Source organism: Metopolophium dirhodum, chromosome 1 (genome assembly GCF_019925205.1).
Source record: "Metopolophium dirhodum isolate CAU chromosome 1, ASM1992520v1, whole genome shotgun sequence".
Classification (NCBI taxonomy): Eukaryota; Metazoa; Arthropoda; class Insecta; order Hemiptera; family Aphididae; genus Metopolophium; species Metopolophium dirhodum.
The window spans coordinates 40283964-40305550 of NC_083560.1; the positions used below are offsets into that span (position 1 = coordinate 40283964).

Genomic DNA, 21587 nt, shown 5'->3' on the forward strand with positions numbered 1-21587 from the left:
TTGGAAATAACATTTGCGCATCGCAATTTTTATAAATTACGTATAATATGATATAAATTATTATAGGTATATTTATTATACAAGTAAAATAAAATGTGTTTATGACTAGAAATGCTAGTTAGTTAATATCCATAAGAAATCACAAAACTATTATTTACATTTAGAAAAAAAAACAAAATTATTTAAATCATTTACAAATCTAAATATTTTTGAACATATTCAATTTCTAATATTGTACCGACGAATCTGGCACCTGGTGTACCAAATCGCGAGCTCTCATTGGCTGCAGTTTTACGTTTGTGATAACATTATAAAATTATCAATAATCATTGTTTTTTATAAAGTTCTTTTTACTACACTCATAACACCTCTTGTTTTTTTTTTCAATTGATTAAATTCAGTTACCTAAGAAATAAGTAGTTATACTATTACAGTACTGCAGCAGTTCATGCTTTATACTTTATAGTATAGACATCTGTAGTTCATCAAAACGCATTTAATCCTGTCAAACTTAATTCTATAGTTCTATGTATAAAACAATTTTTTTTCTGTAAATCTCATTCTATTTATTTAAAATTCCTTTTATTATTTTTACTTGTTAGGTACTTTTATTACAATTTTCAAAAGTACATCAAGTGTATATGACTTGTGAAAGTGAATTTTGCTATTTTGTTCAACATTACCAATTCAGTAATTAACATCGTCAATTATTGCAATACTTTATGTAAGTATTTTTTACTTGTATTTTATTTTGTATATTAAAGAAAAACAAAATGTAATTGATTTTATTCAAAAAAATGTTTAATAAGTGTACATATAAACTGGAGTCAGAATAAATTAGTTGCGTATAAGCTAGGATTTGGACACTGTCCAAATTGGGCAAATCAAGTGACTATAACACTATAATAACACGACAATAGTAAATGTTTCCGTAACTTAGGTAAATAAAATATGCACTCAGTTTGGTGATCAGGTTATCGAATTTCACTTCTATATTTTTCTGTGCTATCAGTCTATAACAAAACAAACTGTTGTTATTGATTTATTAATATAATATTATTATGCTTACGCCTCATAGGTTTTTAAACAATTTTATTAAAATGTAATGAATATTACTGTATGTTTAAAATAAGGTTAATTATGTATGACAATACATTGGGTGTATAAATAAGCAACTAAATTAAAAACATAAATAAACTCGTAAATAACTTATCTAATATAAGTACCTACCTAATATAGGTTTTTTTTATTTTCATTATTATTTAATGATATTTAAACAAGAAATATTACCTTTAATAATGTAATTTTATTAATACTAATGTTGTATACAACTTAAATTGTCATAATAAAAACAAATAGGTAAGGCCAATAACAATATTATGTAAATAAAACAAATACCTAACTATTTCTATACATTGGTTATATTCTTAAGTTTATTATCTTTGGAATTTATATGTTTAATAGTTTTTTTTAAAATTCTATTTTACAATTATCACAGAATATACCCAAGAGCTTTCTACAAACTATATCAATCATATTCATCATTTCTTTTCTCATGCCAAATTTAGTTTTAATTAAACATACATTAGGTATGTAGGTTACTTTTTTTTTATAAGTAAAATTTACTTATTTATAAATTTATAATGTTGGAAAAGTAATGAATTATCATTTTTAATTTTTAGAAACCAAGGGATCTGAATGAATAAATTTTATATTCTAAATACACCCTCACTCTGTTAGACGACTACTTGAAGACTCACAATCTTGGTAAGTATATTGAAAGTGATTTCATTTGCTTGTAAAATAAAAATTAATAACATAATAATATTATTTTTGTTTTTAGAAATAGAAATTTATGCTTTTTTTGATTGGTAACTGAGGGTGAATCAATATTATTAGGATATAAAAAATGTTTTAGTAGCAGCTAGTCCATATTTCCGAGCTGTGTTTAACAGTTTTGAGGAAAGCAACAATTCAAATCTTGTTAATATGAGTTGGATTCCACTGGTTTTATTACTATTTTTAGATTATATATTTATACTGGCAAACTGGTCACCAATGGAAATGTACAGGTAAAAATAATTATTTGAATTGTTATAGACTTCTATCAAAATTATTTAAATTATTTATTATTACCTTCTCAAGGTTTTGTTACCAGCTACAAATCGCTTATAGTTGGACTATACAATATATGTGCAGAGATTCTACTATCATAAATGGATACTTCAAATTATCTTCCTATAAAATTGTTTTCCAACTTACATAATTGTACGGAGTTCTCTCAAGTTTTGAAGCATTCATCAATAAATAGTTTTTGTATGATAAATAATATATAACTTGATTAATTACATCTTCATATATGTATAAATAATGATTAATATTTTCAGATAAATGGTTAATGGTGATGAATTATTCTTATTATCTTGTGAAAATGTGTTGAGATTATTTCATATAATGCCATTGCTGTTCCAGTTGAGGAGAAAGTAAGCTAACAAAAAATGTATTATAGATGTTTAGGTACTTGTAGTTTAATGTTGTATGGATAATCAACTCATCTAGCATGTACATTAATTAATATTATATAATTGTATATGTACAGTTGCAACTTAAAGTGACTATTCTGAAATTGTATGTTTTATAAAATAACATATAATATTATGGATAATCAACAATTTTGTAGAATACTTATGCTATATTAAATAGTTTACAGTTCGCAGATTATACTATACCTACTGTATAGAAAATTACATTTCTACATTCGACAAAAAAAAAAACCGGAATGTTAAACTAATTTATTATTGTTAGAGCTTTTGAAAATAAAAGTTTTTTATCATTGTATTTTCAGTAGTAAATTAACAAATGTTCTTAAAAAAAAAAAGCATAAGTAGATGTTATTCTGCTATACAGTAGATTATAAGTGGGTAAATTTGAATTCATTGATAATATATTAATGTATACGAAAAACGATTCTGAGCATCGATCTGGATGTTTTATATTGTAATTTTATTTTATTATAGCGTGCATTTTTTGTAATTTGTCGATAGATTTTCCCGTGGCATTAAATAACTATTGAGAAAATCGAAAAATGCCCTCTCTAAAGCACCATGTTGATCTCATTTGCTAAAATATAAGATTCTATATTATATTGAAAAAAAAAACACCATTGTAATACCATCATTAGATCCTTTGCTCTGCTCAGAATCCAAAATATTTTGACCCTTTTTAAGGTATTTATAGAAATTTTCAATTTTTTTTTAGATGTTTTTCTATGGAATATGCCAATACAATTTTTGTTGACTGTGTCAAATATGTTCCAAATATATAATGGTCAAAATATGTATAGAGGATATATTAATGGTGATCCCATGGCATGTTTGTTGGCTTCTGCTCAACAGCTTCACATTGATACTACATTTAAAAGCAGATCGGCACAATCAACAAATGATCAGTTATTGATAGTTATGGCAAAGTACATGGACCAGGTAACATGAAATAATTTAAATTTAAAACAGTATAGGTATATGTTAGTCATTAAAAAGTACTATATATATTATAGGCATTCCAGTGGCATATGTATTGATGTGGAGAAAGACTGAAGCAGCATATCAATCAGTATTTTAGTTTATAAGTGAAATGTATGATGTTAGAGCAACAAACATTGTCACAGACTATGAAACAGCATTGACAAATGCTCTCGGTCGCGTATTTAATACTGTTCTCCTGCAGAAATTTTGGTTCCACATGGTGCAAGTATGTTTTCGTTGCCTACCTATTGATCATTTCAGTTGTAATGGCATATACATTTTATTTTTAGGGAAATGATAAAATGGTTTTATATATCACCTTTTCCAACTAGAACTTTTTATGTTTTATGAAGTAATCCTCCCATGTTATTACTTGTAATTGATAATTGATAATTATTAATTATTATATAGTATTAGCTGATCCCGCTGGCACTTCGTTGCCCGTTAAATGTACCAATTCTATATGACTCAAACTTTGTTCAATTCGTTACTTAATATTCGGTGTATGGTTTATGGTATTCAAAACTTATCTTAACTTTACTGTTGCCCGGAATAAAAATTCTGATTCGCAGCAGTATACTCGAATTATCAGGTAGGCAATCTACCTGCGGTAGATCACGGACCCCGTGCTGTTTGTATGTGAGTGTATGATTTAACTCTAAAGTATCTAAATTGTTCCAAGTTTGTAATTTTTACTTAATTTCACCTATGGAGGATTAATATAATCAATTAGTACAAAAGCCTAACGCAACCGTACTAAAATCCGATGAATAAAAAAACACAAATTTAACACTTTTTAAATTTGCCTATCTTCTTCCCGGAGGACAATCTACACACAAGCATTCATTTTTATCTATACTAATATATAAAATGATAGCGTTTGTTTGTATGTTCGGGATAAACTTCGAAACTACTGAACCGATTACAAAAATTCTTTCCCCAATACAATGCCACATTCTTTGTGAGCGTCATAGGCTAATTTAAAAAGGGGAAGTGATCACAATCAAAATTTTTGTTTTTTAATGATTGCTATGGATAATATTTAGATATAATATATGGATGTATAGATGTTGTTGTTGTTTTTGGCCATGTTGCCAGGTGTGCACTTAAGAGGCCATAACTCCGGAACCACTTGTCCCACAGCGTACAAACGTCACAGAAACCATCTACATATCAATCTTAATATGACCTGAAATTTTTATCGAAATCGGTTTGGTGGATCTTGAGTTATAAAATGTATTCAAAATGTACACTTATTTTTATATATATAGATTTTTCATTTGATTTACCATAATGTGGTTATCATTGAAATATTTATGACATTAAAAATATTATGTAAAAACTTCTTTAAAATTTTAATTTTAATAGTTTGGTGGGACAATTTTATAATTGTGTTATTGTATCAAAGAATATTATATTAAGTACTTGGCTTGTTAGCTATGCATTGAATATTCTGTTGTTATAACTGAAACAAAATAAAAAAACAACAACTTTATAATGTATTATGCAATTTATAATTCATGATTTATTATCCGATGTTTAAATAAATAGGCATTAGAGAAAAATGAAAAAGAATTTGGCATACGGAGACAAGTGTATACTGTATAGAGATGAGTAGATGACACTTTCTTACACACAATGCTCTGTATGTCACAAGCCATAGCATTGTTGCTATTCAATATAATACCAGAAGGTTAGGAAATAGTTAAAAGAAAAGCCAGTCACTCTCCAAATCAAGATGTTGCTAGACGTTATGTAAGATACTTCGAAACACATTGGATTGAGCGTGAGTAATACAACTCAGTATAAACTATAATTTCAACATTATTTGATTCTTAAATTCTAATTTTTAAAAGTAAAATTTATTATAATGAATACTTTATAATAATAAATTACAATACATATTACATGAGTAAAAATAATTGTATAGGTGTTGGTGTTGCTAACTCCAATGTGTTCAATAGTCCTAGAAGAACAAATAATGATTAAGATGTCTTCCACAGACTTTTAAACTTCTACATGGGTGGAAATCATCTCAGTATTTGGCTTTTTACGAGTAAGTTAAAATGTTTATATTATTATTTAGATAGGTAATACAGTTTAATAAATCAATAATACAAATTTTTTAAATTCTTAAAAATATTGCATGATTGAATAAATTTAAGGTTGATGGTTGTAATTTGAATGTAAGCATGTAAAATATATGGAAAAAAGAGAAATGTAGCCATACATTTTCAAAATAGCTTCTACATAATATTAAATTAAATAAAACAAATTGGTTGTCATCATTTTCAAGTTAATCCCTGACTTCCATGTTTTATAGACTATATTTTTTAACTCATACCCATAAAGTTCAATTTTTCGTTTCACTTATATTTAGGAAAATAATAAACAAAACGTAAACCTGATAAACATATTAAATTCTGAGCGGAGCAATGTATGTATTGAATTTACAATGCTGTGTTTTTATTTTCAATGTATTGACCTCTTATAAAATTTAAAGGTAAGATTGTTATTTAGTCAATCTCATGGGATTTTTATTATATTAACTCGCTTTAAAATTAAAATATAATAAAAAGTCCATAAGATTGCCTAGATAATAATTTTACTTTTAAATTTTATAAGAGGTTAATTCACTCTAATTTTGAAACTAACTGAGCTAAATGTGTTCTGCTGAGTGTACAATTTGCTATGTTACACACTTGTAAGATGGAGACCACAAATGTCAGTGTAACGTCCTCTTAATCACAATAATATCATCAAATATATTAACTTAGTAATATCATAGGCTGAAAGATCGTCTTCACTCGGAATTGTGTTTCGTATACAATGATTTTACATCCATTACAGTGACTCACTTGTAATAGGTTAACTGTACAGCAGAGCGACATTCACTTACCAACTTTTTTTTAATTTGTGAATACACTGATTGTGGAAAACATAAAAAAAATTTTAATTTTAGAAAAAATCAACAAAATTCTTGACTCCCCTGTATAAGTAAAAAACACCGACATTTCCTGGTTTTGAGTTGTGTGGGTCACAGCATAAATGTATAATGTATTAACAGTTTATCATTTTTACATTATCTCATTAAACTTTCTAATAATGTCAATTCTATGTTTAATCATGTTTAGATATACAATTATATTATGTTACTTATTATAATGATTCAATTCAATTTCCTGAAATATTACTAAAACTGGACGAACATTATAGTAAAAAATACCATATTCAACAAGATCGGCCTATACTGAGACCAAGGCATAGACAATAATATGTGCAGCTTGACCAAAATCTATCGTCAACCATAGAAAGATTACAGCAAGGATGAATCTTTGTTGAAGAATTCCTTACCTATACTGGATATTTGGCATATGATTCCAGGTAGAAACAGTTTCTTAATTTTCTTATAAAATAATAACGATAATAATTAATTAATACAAATGTTATTAATTGTATACTTAGAACTCAGACGGTCAAACAATACAGCATATGAAATTCCTCACAATACAGCAATTATTGCCGATGATGAAGGTTGGATTTATATTTATGCATATTACATGTGCTTGTGCACATATTATTATCTAAAAGTATAGATTAATTTTTGAGAAATGATGTAAATACATTTAGTTAGATAGGCGTATATAGGCAACTGTGGTGTGATTGTGGCTACCATAAAAGTTACACCCCTTTTTATAAGTGTATTGTTATTAATATTATGTAATTTCTTTTTCAATAAATATTTAATTAAAATGCAACTTTCTTAAAAAATAATTTTAGTTGAATTAAAAACTATCAAGAATGTAAGAAAAGTGGAAATTAATTATTAGTATTGACAGTACCTAATATTGTAATAAGAAAATATACTTAAAGTAGACGCCAATAATAAACAAAAAAGCTAACATAGGTACATAAGCATACGTAATTTCAAAATTATTAGTAAAATTAATTTTTACTGTGGTTTATAAATAACAATACATACCTCCTGGTAACTTAAATAAATATTATAAATATAGTAAAATATAAAATATAATATTGATAAGTTAAAAAGTACAAATTTAAGTAGGTGCTCACTTATAATAATATATTCCACATTCCATTTTAGGTACAGATCTGTTTACTGTTTACTTATAATTACTAAATAATATATACTAAATAACTATTAGCCGAAAAACTGTACACTCAGAGAGAGGATTGGTGAATTACAATGCTGCTGTTCACTAAATGCAGGGGCCAGACGCCAGTACTACGTTGACTCTTAGTGTTTTCATTTGGCTGTTGAAAACTGTTTTTAAATACATTTTTACTACAGTCCAACAATTGATAACAGTAATCAATTATTAATGAACTGATGATCCCTTCAATGATTCTCTTTGTAAATTGTCTTTAGATATGTATTTACTATTTGACTAGGTATTTAACAACTAGGTCATGTAAAATATTTGAGTTAATGTATTTAAATCCTTTTATAATATTTGGATTAATTTTTAAATACTTTTTAAATAAAGTATTTGGAAAGTTTTTTAAATACTGCATTGGACATATTTGTATTTTAAATTCAAATACTTTGATGTAAATTTTTTTAAAGTTCAAAACAATAACTATTCGTCAGTCGTCACGTGTCAGATTTTTGTTGATAGTAATTAAATTATTTTATTTATAATAATTGTTCACTCATAAATGTTGAGACCCTATTGGCAATGTGTTGTTCATGATTATAATAAATAAATAATAACCTACACAGTGCCGCAACTAGAATTTTTGAGCCCTAGGACAAAAGATTATTTAGGGGCCATGCCATTATCAAGCATCACTGCACCAGGGTTTAAATTAGTGAACAAATTTATTGGAGTCAATCAGATAAAAATCAACAAACAAACGTAATCTTTATTAAAAAGTATTTCATACATGTAAAATATACATTTTAGTAAAGAACAACACTTTTTAATATCTATCATATTAATTTATTATAAATAAAAACACATGAAAGAATAAGTTCATTATAATAGAATAAAGTTATACATTTTATAAAAATAATATGATGTTAATATTTTAAACAAATTTCATCTTTCTTGCTTTCAAATTATAGAAATCTTTAATTAATTTGTCTGTTCTGAAGTCCGCTTTTGTTCTATATTGAGTATAGCAATGTTTGAAAGTCGATTTCGGCTACAAGAATTCCTTAAATAATTTTTTATAATTTTTAATTTTGAGAATGACCTTTCAGCCGTTGCTACTGTATCTGGCAGTGTTAAAAATATTGTACAAGCTACTAAGATTTCAGAGTAACTTATTGCTATTGGTAAGTATAAATTTGGCCATTTCATTTATAGTTTTTAAATTTTTATTTTTTATTAATTCTTTTAATGATAAAATCTGACCAGTAAAATCAGAACTAATGTCATCTTTTTACGTTTGAATAAAATCATATGACTCCTTTACAATATTATCTTCTCTTAAACATAAGAGATTATTTGGATTATGAAAACCAAATGTAGTACATACATTGTCCATTGCTTTAAAACGAATATTAAGTTGCATTAAAACAGTATCTATAATAGGATAAAATACTTTAATTTTAAAGTTTTCTGTTGTTATAGTTAACCGCCTATCTCCATCAACTTCATCAAAATGTTTTTTTGTATATATCTGACGAGGTTCAGTATATGTAACAGGTAAGCTCCATCTCAAACACAATGACTTGGCATTATTTACTATATCTTCATAATTATTTCTCAATTCATTTATTAAATAATAAACATCTTTTAATCTGTCTCGTGCATTTTGTAGATTCATATCTTGTTGTTGTAACATTTTTGAAACACCATGAAGTGGTCGTAATATGTTTTCCCAAACACTCAACATCAACACAAATTGAAAAGATTCCATTTTTTTTTTGTAAAGATTGAGCTTTACTTTGTTCGTCAGACTTCTTACTGATTAAACTTATGTTAATCAATGACTTAAGTACATCAATATATCGTTGTTTAAGAGCTGAAACTGATTCGTATCTGGCTTCCCACCGAGTTGGACATATTTTTTTCAATACTTCCTTTCTAATTTTGCAAGCAAAGTCTTCACTGAAAGCTAACGTAGCCCACCGAGGAGCGCTAGAACTAAAAAAGTTAAAAATAGCTTGAACAGTGGCAAAGAAATTATTTGCTACTTGAGTGCTTTTGGCTGCATCAGAAATAACCAAATTCAAATTATGTGCACAGCAATGAACAAATGGTGCATTTGGTGCCACTGACATGATACGTTTTTGGACTCCACTATTACTGCCACTCATAACAGATTCACCATCGTATCCTTGTCCACGACAGTTTTTTACGTTTAGATCATAAGATTCCAAAATACTATACAACAGATTTTCATAGTCAGCAGCACCGTGTTTTTTTAATTCAAAAAAACCTAAAAAAGATTCTTTTATTTCAATAGATTTTTTATGGTAATCAATCACAACATAACGTAATACAACACTTAATTGATATTTTTTTGTAATGTCTAAAGTAGAATCCATTATAATAGAAAACAATTTTGAGTCTTTTATTTCTTTACATAATAAACGACTAAGTTCAACAGCTAATAAATCTATAATTTCGTTTTGAATTTTCCAACTTAAATATTTTGTTTTTAGACTCTCATTATTTAACAATTCATATAAAATTGGATCAAATTCAGACTTCAGTTTGACAGTTCTTATAAAATTACCTTCACTATTGGATTTATTTTTTCCACTACCTTCGTTTCCCCTGAGTGCTGTATTACCTTCAGTCAAGTACAAAATTATTTTGATAATTCGGGTTAGAACATTTTTCCAAAAATCTGCTGCTTTGGAAATTTGTTCTTCCATACGTCTATTTATAGTTTTATTCTTTGACCAATAAAGTCGAACACTACTGGCATAAATATGTGTTTGGGACTTTTCATTACCATTTATTTTGTCATTCATGTGATGCCAGTCATTTATCCCTACAATCCAATTGTTTTTGAATCATTTTTGGTTTCTGTTTGCAAACAACCAACACGTCTCACAATACACACGGTTTAATAAAATAGAATAACAAAGCCATAATCGAGGAATTTGTAAACCTGATTTTGTTGTCATATTGTAATAACTGGCTGAAAATTTTCTTAAAACTCCACCACCATCTAGTGAGTAAGGAAAGTTAATGATAGGTCTGCATGGACCATAACTCATTATACTGTATTTCATATCACTGCTTATAATATCTTCAAAATGTCCACGGTCAGAAGGATATTCAGTTGAAAAATCTAATCCTAAAAAATTATTAGTTTTTTTATCATATTCTGAAGATAGTGGATTTGTATCTAAATGCATATTTTTATAAATGTATCAACATTTTCTATAATTTTCATATTATATATTTTTCTACAATATTATTTACTGATGTAAAATTTTTCTTTCCAAAACAATCATAAATACCTTGTGTTAGCTTATTTGAAGGTGGATCTTCTTCATTGCACAGTTCTAATACATTTGTATTTGAAGTAACAGTTTCACAAACCAATGGTTGAATTAATGACAAAGTGCTTTCATAGTGGAGTTTTATGGATTTTTCAACTATAAAATAAATTCAACATTTAATATTTAAATATTTATACATTAAATATTAAATACAATATAATTATTGAATATATTAAATAAAAATATAAATAAAATATAAATATAAATAAAATATAAAATATAAATATGTTGAGAATATTAAAAATAGCAATAACTATCTCATGGTGACCATCAATAATTATATATTTCTTACTAACCTATGATATCAATTTCTATATTAATTATAGTTTATTAAATACAGCCATATAAAATTACCTTGGGTTGACGTTGACTCAATTTGGTATGAACTATCTTCGAATTCTACAGATTTCGAGTTTGAAATAACAGTTTCAGAAACTGGAGATTGAATAAATGACAAAATACTTCTATTCCCTTTAATAGATTTTTCTTTCTGTTTCAACATTTTTCTTGCTCCACCGGACAATCTAATTTTTTTCAACGGTTGTTGAGAAGATTCCATTATTATTATTATTAATGTACAAGTGTACAACATACAATAATAATGAAGAACAGAAGTCAAACTAGCCACTAAGTAAATAACTAATACCTAACTAATAAGTTATATAGGTACTCGCACAGTCGCACCTCGCACTGCTCGCTGTACGCAAATGCCAAATAAAGAACGCGATAATTTTGTTTAATACTATTCCGAGTGTTCCTACAACGCTAGCCACACTTGAAGTCGTAATATTATTAATTTATAGTATTTATACACAATATGAATAGTTCTTATATAGTTATATATTATATAGGATTATCAGCTCGTGGTATACTGGCGTGTCACAGTCAAAACAAACAAATCGCTAGATAGGCCGTCGTGGTGACGTAAATAGCGGGATTCCCATTAAAATTCCAACAAACGATAATAATAAATCAATGCCGGACTATAATTTTCAGTCATCAATATTTTGATAATTACTGTAATAGTGTAATAGTACAAACATTTTTAAAATTAATTTTATCCTACACAGTATACACAGTTGTCACAAATTCTCACAATACAGTAGGTATTGCTGGGTATATAAAAATTAAAAATTGTGAAAATTATAAATAGGGGCCAAAAAATAGGAATGGAGGCCGTTCCCGGGGCATTGCCCCGGCTGCCCGGGTGGATGTTGCGGCACTGAACATACAGTCTTCTGAGACTTCTATAAGAGCCCAGTACACTTGTTAATTAATTAACATCAGTTTTGAAAATTGAATATACCTCTTAAATTAAAAATTTCTTAAAATAAAACAATTAAATTATTTTCTGATTTTTGTTAACAACTGTTTAATAACCTTATCATAGTATTACAAAATTAATATAAAACGAGTTTTTTTAAGCGTACATTTAAGAAGGAGGAATAAAAAGGTCTAATAATACTTAGTTGCATTTAACGTTACACTATATAAATTAGTCATTTATATAAAATAATTATAATTATTTATATAAAACGCAACCATTTATCTAGATAAGTTAAAAGATAACTAAATAATTATCTAGATAAGTCTCAATAAACTGACTAGCACATACTGCTGATAGGCAGTACTTGAATTGTGAAATTGAGAGATAATATCTTAATTCAGACGCATATATTATGTCAATTGTTAACACTAATCCACAGATATTGAATAAGTTCTTTTTTTTTCGTTTTTGTTAGTCTAATCTTCAAAATCTGTGCATATGCATTAATAAATTAACTACAAACACGGCCATCTCAAGGGGTAGGAGGGCTGTTGGATCCAAAGTAAACGTATCTCGTTGCAATGTATTTTTAAATTTTAAAATGTTGATTGGAATACTTATTTTATAGGTAGTAATTTTGTTATTTTAAGCTATGGGTTAACCATTTATTGCCTCGAAATCGTGTATGGGACACTCATATCGCTTTTAATGGGGTTTGTTTTATGGGAAATTTTGTATAGTTCCCGCAAAAATATTTCGTTTTATACAAAAGTATATTTTACGTAAGATAGTAACAGTACCTACCTATACAGATAATACCTGCACAATGTATAAACGAATAATTTTTTTAATATTATAATTTTGTCTTGTACTAATATTAGTTATGTAAGTACCCACCTTTTTTCATCATTTTTCCAACTTTTGTGCGATGACTTTTCAAATTAATAAATATATTACTCAGCGTATTTTTTTTTAAAATACCGGTCCCCAATTTACGAAGTTTATGTAAATTTGACCTATTTCCACTTAATTTGACTTTCATGTAGACATTTTTTTTATGATAAAGGTAGTCAAACTAATGAGGATTCTTATATTACATTTTAAAATTTTAGATTTAAAAAGAACAATTTTTATGAATATTTCTAACTCAAAATAATTTGCTTATTTTCGTGATTTTTACGTATTTTGTCAAGATTTTAACTTTAAATGAATATAAAAAAAAAACGTTACTGGATTTTTAATATTTTTCAAATATCATTGTAACAATATATTAGGATCGTTGTATTAAATTTTCAAGCTTTATTACCCAACAAATAAAATTTTATTGACATTCATAGAAGAAAAAACTAAGGAAAATTTAAACTAAAAATGTCTGTTCAAAAAAAAAAAAAACTGTTCAAAACAAATCATAATTTTTTGAAAACTTTATCGTATTAGTAAAGAACCAGTGAAAACGTCATGTACGTTTATTTATTTTAGAGTTACACCAAAAACCAAAATCGATTTTGTCAAAAACAGATTGAAAAATTCCCGTTTTCCCAATTTTTTCTATAGGTTTTCACAGCGCTTTTGAAAACTATTTAGAATTTTGTTGACGATCTCTAAGGGAGTTACGACCCCCCAGTTAAGAGTCGCTGGTATAGACGACACCATAATATAATAAATATAATATCGTAAAGTTGCGTTTGTATCGCAACAAAAATTACTAGAAAATAGTAGGAAAATGCAGCTGCGATAAAATTAAATATGAATTTATATATTCCTCTCAAAACTCATTGCAATTTATTAAAAGTATTAACTTATCAATAAACTATTTACTATTATACTAGTTTTCCGGAAATCACAATTTTTGTGTCTATATGTACACGATAAGTAGTCGAAATAATGCTTCGATTTTCCATTTCAGTATCTTGTTCGATGGGAATGTGAATATTGTAGGTGCATTGGGGAGGTCAAAATTTAAAATTCCCAAATTACGCAAAATTGGTTTTTGACAAATATATGAAATTTACACTGAATGTTTATATTAGCCTTTTCTATACATAAAAAAAATTCAAAATATTTTAATTTGTTTTGAGCTGTTTACGAATATACTCAATTTTTTTTCAACGTTTTTAGGTTTTTTTTCTATGAATGTCAATAAAACTTTATTTGTTAAGTAAAAAAGCTTGAAAATTTAATACAAATCTCCTACTATGTTGTTACAATGACGTTTGAATAATATTAAAAATCCTTGGTTAGGTTATGTTAAATCACAGTTTTTTTTTTTATAAGCATTTAAAGTTCAAATCTTGACAAAATATGGAAAAATCACGAAAATTAACAAATTATTTTGAGTTAAGAATTCATAAAAATTTTTCCTTTTAAATCTAAGATATGAAAATGTAATACAAGATTCCTCATAAGTTTGTCCACGTTTATCCAAAAAAAAAAGGTTACGGGCAATTCAAATAAAATTTTTATGAGCGTTTGAAGTTTATATTTTTACAACATTGGATATTCACTTGATTTCTCAGGACTTTATTATTTTGTTGTAATTCAAAAACGAATAACTGTAGATACATAAAAATTTCACTGAATGTTTATTTTATCAATTCTTATACTTAATAAAATTTTCAAAATATTTTGACTTGTTTTGAGCTGTTTACGGACAATTTAATATTTGAATTTTGATTTTTTTTTTCTATGAATATCAATATAGTTATATCTGTTAGGTCAAAAAATGTAAAAATTTTATACAAGGCTCCTGATATATTGTTACAATAGCAGTTGAAAAATATTTATTTTTTTTTTTTTTATAAGCATTTAAAGATTGAGTTTTAACAAAATTTATCAAATTCTTTTGTACTTAAAAATGTATAAAATGTTCAACTTTTATATCTAAAGATTGAGAATTTAAATCGAGATTCCATGTTAGTAGTTAATTATGTTACCAAAAAACCTAAAAAATACATAAACACGGTTTATTTTTATAGTCATTTTAAGTCCAAATTTGGGACGAAATGACATATGAAAAAACCTAGAATATATTTTTTAGTTATTTTGTTGTGATTGTATAATATATTATATTATTCGTGGCCTCGTGGGTAATTGAAACTTCTTAAGTATACTATTATATATCTATAATAGTATCACGGTTTGTTGTTGACCTAACCTAACCTAATGGATATTGTGATATGATTAATTTGGAATTTATTTTAGGTACCTATTATAGGTCAATTATTATTTTGATACCGCAGATAAGTGTATAATATGTCTTAAACCTAGACTGACATACCGTCTCTGCTCAGAATCATATTATATCATTGAATTCAAATTTAATACCATCTGTTCACGCCAAGCAATTAGTGCTTATCGCGTGACAGTAATCGGCGCGGCAACGACATCTCCTTTCCAGTCCCACCGTCCACTCCTCGTCTATCCACCATTCCATCTTACTTGAAAATTTCACTGAATGTTTATATTAGCATTTTCTATACACCATAAAATTTTGAAAATATTTTAACTCTTTTTGAGCTGTTTACGGACATTGTCAGTTTTCAATTTTTTTTTAGTTTTTTTTTCTATAAATATCAATAAAATAACAAAAAAAAATCAAAGTATTAATTAATAGTATAAATTTACAATCAATTACTTTAATGTTGTTAATATAATATATCGGTGATATTTTTTTAGTATACAAAATGCATATAAATAATATATTTGAAATCAAGTGTACATTTTGAATACATTTTATGACTCAAGATCCACCAAACCGATTTCGATAAAAATTTTAGGGCATATTAAGATTGATATGCAGATGGGGGGGGGGGGGGGGGGCAACAATTTTTTTTACAACACTAATACATTTATAATAAAATAATATACTTTATTCTTAATTAAAAAATGTTGTCCATAATAGTAGGTAGCCCCCCCCCCCCCTGAATCCGACCCGTCACTAGCAGCAATTTATTTAATTTTGGGTACAAATGATCAGTTACCTACTACTTGTAATATCATCAATACCAACTATTTGGATTTCGGGTATTCCTTATGAGTTATGAGCTTTATTTGTTACAAATTAGTAATTACAACCACAAACAAATAACAGTTACAAATTTTTGAAGTTTTTCAGAACATCAAACAAAGATACCTATTGATAAATTACTTACTGATAATTACTAATGATTACATTAATATATTATATAAATTATTATTAAATAATATTAAATATTTATTATTTAGCCTTCACTTGATGTCTTGATGTACAGGTCTAAATGTAGGATGTAGATATTACCTATATAATTGGTACAGGAAAAAAATTATAAGTAAAAAGTACTTATTTTTGTATCCCTCCTATGAGCTGCTCGTTATATGAAAATAGTATTTTACATTTTACAAGTCAAGATAATAAACTAGAAAAAATACTAAGTAAAAAAAATTTTTAGAAATATTAATATTACGATGTATTCATTATTATTTTATTCTTAAAGTTTAGTTATGAATTCTCCATACATTGTTAAAATTTTAAAACAATTTTGACTTTTTTATTAGCTATTTATATCAAATTTTGTATATTTTTTTTTTCAATTATGGATTTATAAGTTTTTTTTTTCTTAGCAACATTAGACATTTTGATCGAAGGTTCCTAACATGTTTTATTACCTCAGTAAGTTACGCTATTTATTAGTGCTTATGAGTTATAAATTATGAAACTACTGGAAAATTAAAAATTTTAACTAAAAACTTGAAAGTCCTTATGCGTGTTTTGCAAATGCAATGACATTTAAAATCCATGACTTCGTGAGTTCTATGACGCTCCAATATTCCACGATTGGATCATCGCAGGGGAAAATTTTTTTGTGATCCATGATGTCAAAAATGTCCCACCAGAGTGAGTCATGTCTAGTCTAATCCCTATCATCGTATCAGTTATCGTTGATAAAAAAAAAAAACAAAATAACTATGAAAATAAAAACGAAATTTTTATATTTTGCTATATTATGTATTTAAGCATAATCATAATATATTACTATCGGTGTTTTAAATGTTCAATCCTTAGCTATAAAAATTGAACATTTTATAATTATTAACTACGTTTTAAAAATTTGACACAATACAATAATAAGAATGATAATTTTAAATAAGTTTCTACGTTTTAAAGAAATTTTAAATTTAACATCGTCATGTTGTTAATCGTCATATATTTGTCAAAAAAAAAATAAATCATATTTAAATAATTAAATATTGTTTACAAGTAAGAATGATCAAACGCTGGTGTTGTTCCTTATAGTTTAAAAATTCAGTGGAATTTTTCAATGATCTCACTAATTTGTGTACCCTCAATTGATGATAGAGTTGTTAGATGTTGATTTGGTAGTTTTTTTTTTTTAAACAAATCTTGCTTGTTGTTCAATTTTTCTTTTTCTCGTCAATTCTAAATTTGATGTTTTTTTAAAATCTATTTTTTTTTCCTAACGTTGTCAATATGTTATCGCACTGTTCAATATTATATACATTTGATCTTCTACATTCATATTTGTTTCGACTATGCATACCAAGTATCATTTCTAATTTGTTTTTTATTTCTTCATTGTTTATCATAATATTTTCATTTTGCTTCAATTTTTCTTGTTTTTGTAAAAATCCATCATCGACAAATCACATGGTAAATCACATGGTAAGGGCAAAAAATGGTTTTCATTTTGTACTGTTTCTGAATCTGTTGCAGTCTGTCTTTTAGCACATGCATGTATATGTTTACAAATGTTAAAATATATAACATTATTCATGCAAGTACATTTATAAGTGTGTACACATATTTTAAATACAGCATAATTAGTGAACCAAATTAAAGAAACAAACTTGAGCTATGATTTAACAACAAGAGAATAATTTTAATTTATTATTATTTTTAAGCTCTGAAATTTACATTTAAAAATCACAAAATCTTGAAAGCATTACTGACTAATAAATTAATATGTCGAGAAATAGACTATAGATTATCCTCAACAATAATTACGACATTAACTCTATAATAATTAAATTAAATTGGATTTTCCTATTCTGTATAGATACTCCATAATTTATACAGCCAAAAAAATTGGTTTTCTGTATCATATATATAATATAATAATCTAAATAAGTATTTAAATATTTAAACTTTGATATTGCATAGACATTAAGCCAAATGCAATAACATTTAAAATCCATGACTCATGAGTTCTGTGACGCTCCAAATATTCCATCTACCTACTTGCTAGGCCGGTTTGATTATTCCAATTAATCGATTGTTACATTAATAATTCATACTTTGTAAGTAGAAATTAAAATTCTGTAGCAACAATAATAACACCAAAATTAGTGAAGAGATCTTTATTTATGACCACCCTACCATTCTCAGGTATATAATAAATATATGAATGTATATGGTGTATGAATAATTATATTATTTTTATTAGCTCCTTTCATATTAGATATATTAGTTTATAATGTATTAGTACATATTGACTGAAACATTGATAAAAATGTTATATGTTTAAAATTACCCTTCATATTTTAAATTTAATTTCCTATATTATACTATCAATTATTATATATATAATTTGTTTAACTATTTTATTATATTTTTTTTAAGATTGTAAGAAAACAAAAACATATTCTCAGACTATAATTACTTCACCAAAAAACGATGTTCCTCTAATGACTACTACTGGTATGTGTTATTCTATAATATTTTCTTATAAATACTTAATGCATGAAATACACTATATGATATATTATATTACAGTTGTAATATATACTTACTACTTAACAATCATTGTAAATATTATATAGCCACTAAACTTCAAACATATTGTATAGTTGATCATTAAGTTATTTTGTATGCCTGGAATGCCTAACCTAACCTAACCTAACCTGGAATGCGGTTAATCCATTATTTAAACATTATAATATTATTTGCAAACTAATTTTTATTTTACAATATTTTAGAATTTCAAAACTTTGTTATACATACGTAGACTAAATTAAAATATGATCAAATGACAAAGAGCAGTACAATGAATGCATCACATGTTGCATTACAACATTTTTTTAAATATATCTGGTGAAACCATTAACACACACTTGGCAAACAATATTACACAATCCACTAATATAATTGAAATATTCCCCCTTTACACAGATGATGAACTTTATGATTTTGAACAAAAACTGCTATTTAAGAAAAATTTTAGACCTGAAATGCTATGCGTATTATTTCTAAATTAATTTCTAAATATACAATATATATCTGAATATGTATTAGATTCTGAGTGGAACGATGAATGTATTGATTTTACAAAATGTGTGTTTTTTTTTATTTTATTTTTGTGTATGTCATCAACTTTTAGGACAGTAAAAGTGCTTGGATTTTCTTCAAAAGTAACTTTTCTGATAGGAAAGTGAAACTAGTTGGTACTTTGGGGGGTTAAATGTAAAAATGTCCCAGTAGTTTTCAAAAGCAACGTGAAAAACAAAAGAAAAATGAAGGAAAAACGGGAATTTTTACGCAAAATCTGTTTTCGAGAAAATTGATTTTGGTTTTTGGTGTAAAATCTAAAACAAATGACCGTAGGGACATGAAATTTTGACTGAATGTTTATAATTGCATTTCCTATACACCATAACATTTCCCAAATATTTTGACTTATTTTGAGCTGTTTACGGACATTGTCAATTTCCATTTTTTTTAGTTTTTTTTTCTATAAATATCAATACAATTTTATCTGTTGAGTAAAAAAGCTTGAAAATTTAATAGAAGGCTCCTAGGTTATTGTTTCAAAGGCAGATGAAAAAAATTAAAAATCCTTAGTCACAGTTTTTATTGATAATAATTTAAAGTTCAAATATTGACAAAATACGGAAAAATCACGAAAATTAGCAAATTATTTTGAGTTGAGAATTCATAAAAATTTTTCTTTTTAAATCTTAGATTTGAAAATGTAATATAAGATTCCTCATAAGTTTGTCTACTTTTATCAAAAAAATAATGTCTACAAGCAAATCAAATTACATTTTTATGAGCGTTTGAAATTCATATTTTTATAACGTATAATGTTGAAAATGTTTTCTGATGAATTTATAATAAAGTATTAACTTTTGGGATTTAAAAAAAAAAAATTTTTTACTAGGAAGTTATCAATTATTCATTGGTGAATTTTTAGTTTAATTGTTGACTGTTGTATTAATATTATTTAATTTTCAGATGCTTCAAGGGTTTACATCAAATATTAAAACATAATTGACAATGAAATTGATACACCATTGTCAACTTGGTTGGCCCATGCAAAATGTAAGCTATTAAACAAAACTAATAGTATATATACCTGAAATGGTATGCGTATTATTTTTAAAATTATTTATAAATATATAATATATATCTGAATATATATTTTAATTAAATTATAATTTATATTTTTTAGGTATCAAAGCTATCGTTGTTAATTGGAGTGAAAGATATTGGTGATAGTATACGACGTATAATGTTGAAAATGTTTTCTGATGAACTTATAATAAACTATTCACTCTTGGGATTTAAAAAAAAAAAAATTTTCATTACTCGGAAGTTATCAATTAATCATTGGTGAATATTTAGTTACATAATTTTTAGTTAAATTGTAAACTGTTGTATTAATATTATTTAATTTTCAGATGCTTTAAGGGTTCATATCAAATATAAAAACATAATTGACACGGAAATTGATACACCATTGTCCACTTGGTTGGCCCTTGCAAAATGTAGGCTACTAAACAAAACTAATACTGTGCATACATAATGTAGTAATAATAATGATCAATAGTTAGTATGGCATATTTGTATATTTAATTTTGTCAATTTTAAGTTTTTTTTCAAATCTTATATCAAATATTGTTTTCCAGTATACAATGTATTGTATAGTAAATTAACAGAACAGAAACAGTTATGTAATTGTATGAATATTATAATAAAGATAGAAAAGTTCTCTTTAAAATAATGTTATACGTCTATAGACGTATGTTATTTTCATTAAATTAATAAATTATTATACAATATACATTTATTATAATATAATAGATATCTGGTTGATTGCACCGGGGACGGAACAATAGTTAGCCCGTACGGCCCGATCGCTTTTACTTTGCGCGCTGTACTCACACACCGACCGACCTGTGTATAGATGTGTATGTGTGTGTAGCGACTCAAAGGAAGTGGACGGGGTCGCCGAGCAAGACCAGAGAGTGCTAGTGTGTGGGTGGGTGTGTAAATGTGTGTGTAATGTGATGTGTATATAATTAAAAGAAAATT

The 21587-nt window shown here is 26.3% G+C and overlaps 2 long non-coding RNA genes across 3 annotated transcripts; both read left to right on the forward strand.

The window, feature by feature from the left end:
- The first annotated feature begins 290 nt into the window (after positions 1–290).
- LOC132935865 (uncharacterized) lies at positions 291–2291 on the forward strand. Its single transcript, XR_009663356.1, has 5 exons — positions 291–529; positions 603–724; positions 1683–1767; positions 1844–2072; positions 2146–2291. It is a non-coding gene; the product is annotated as an uncharacterized LOC132935865 (long non-coding RNA).
- A 96-nt stretch (positions 2292–2387) lies between these two features.
- LOC132935864 (uncharacterized) lies at positions 2388–21069 on the forward strand. 2 transcript variants are annotated; one of them, XR_009663354.1, is made up of 11 exons: positions 2388–2483; positions 3259–3482; positions 3557–3750; positions 5076–5310; positions 5455–5580; positions 6659–6908; positions 6990–7058; positions 18897–18974; positions 20508–20594; positions 20725–20885; positions 20954–21069. It is a non-coding gene; the product is annotated as an uncharacterized LOC132935864 (long non-coding RNA). The 2 variants fall into 2 exon arrangements; XR_009663355.1 differs by having other exon boundaries at positions 6741–6908.
- The last annotated feature ends 518 nt before the right edge of the window (positions 21070–21587 follow it).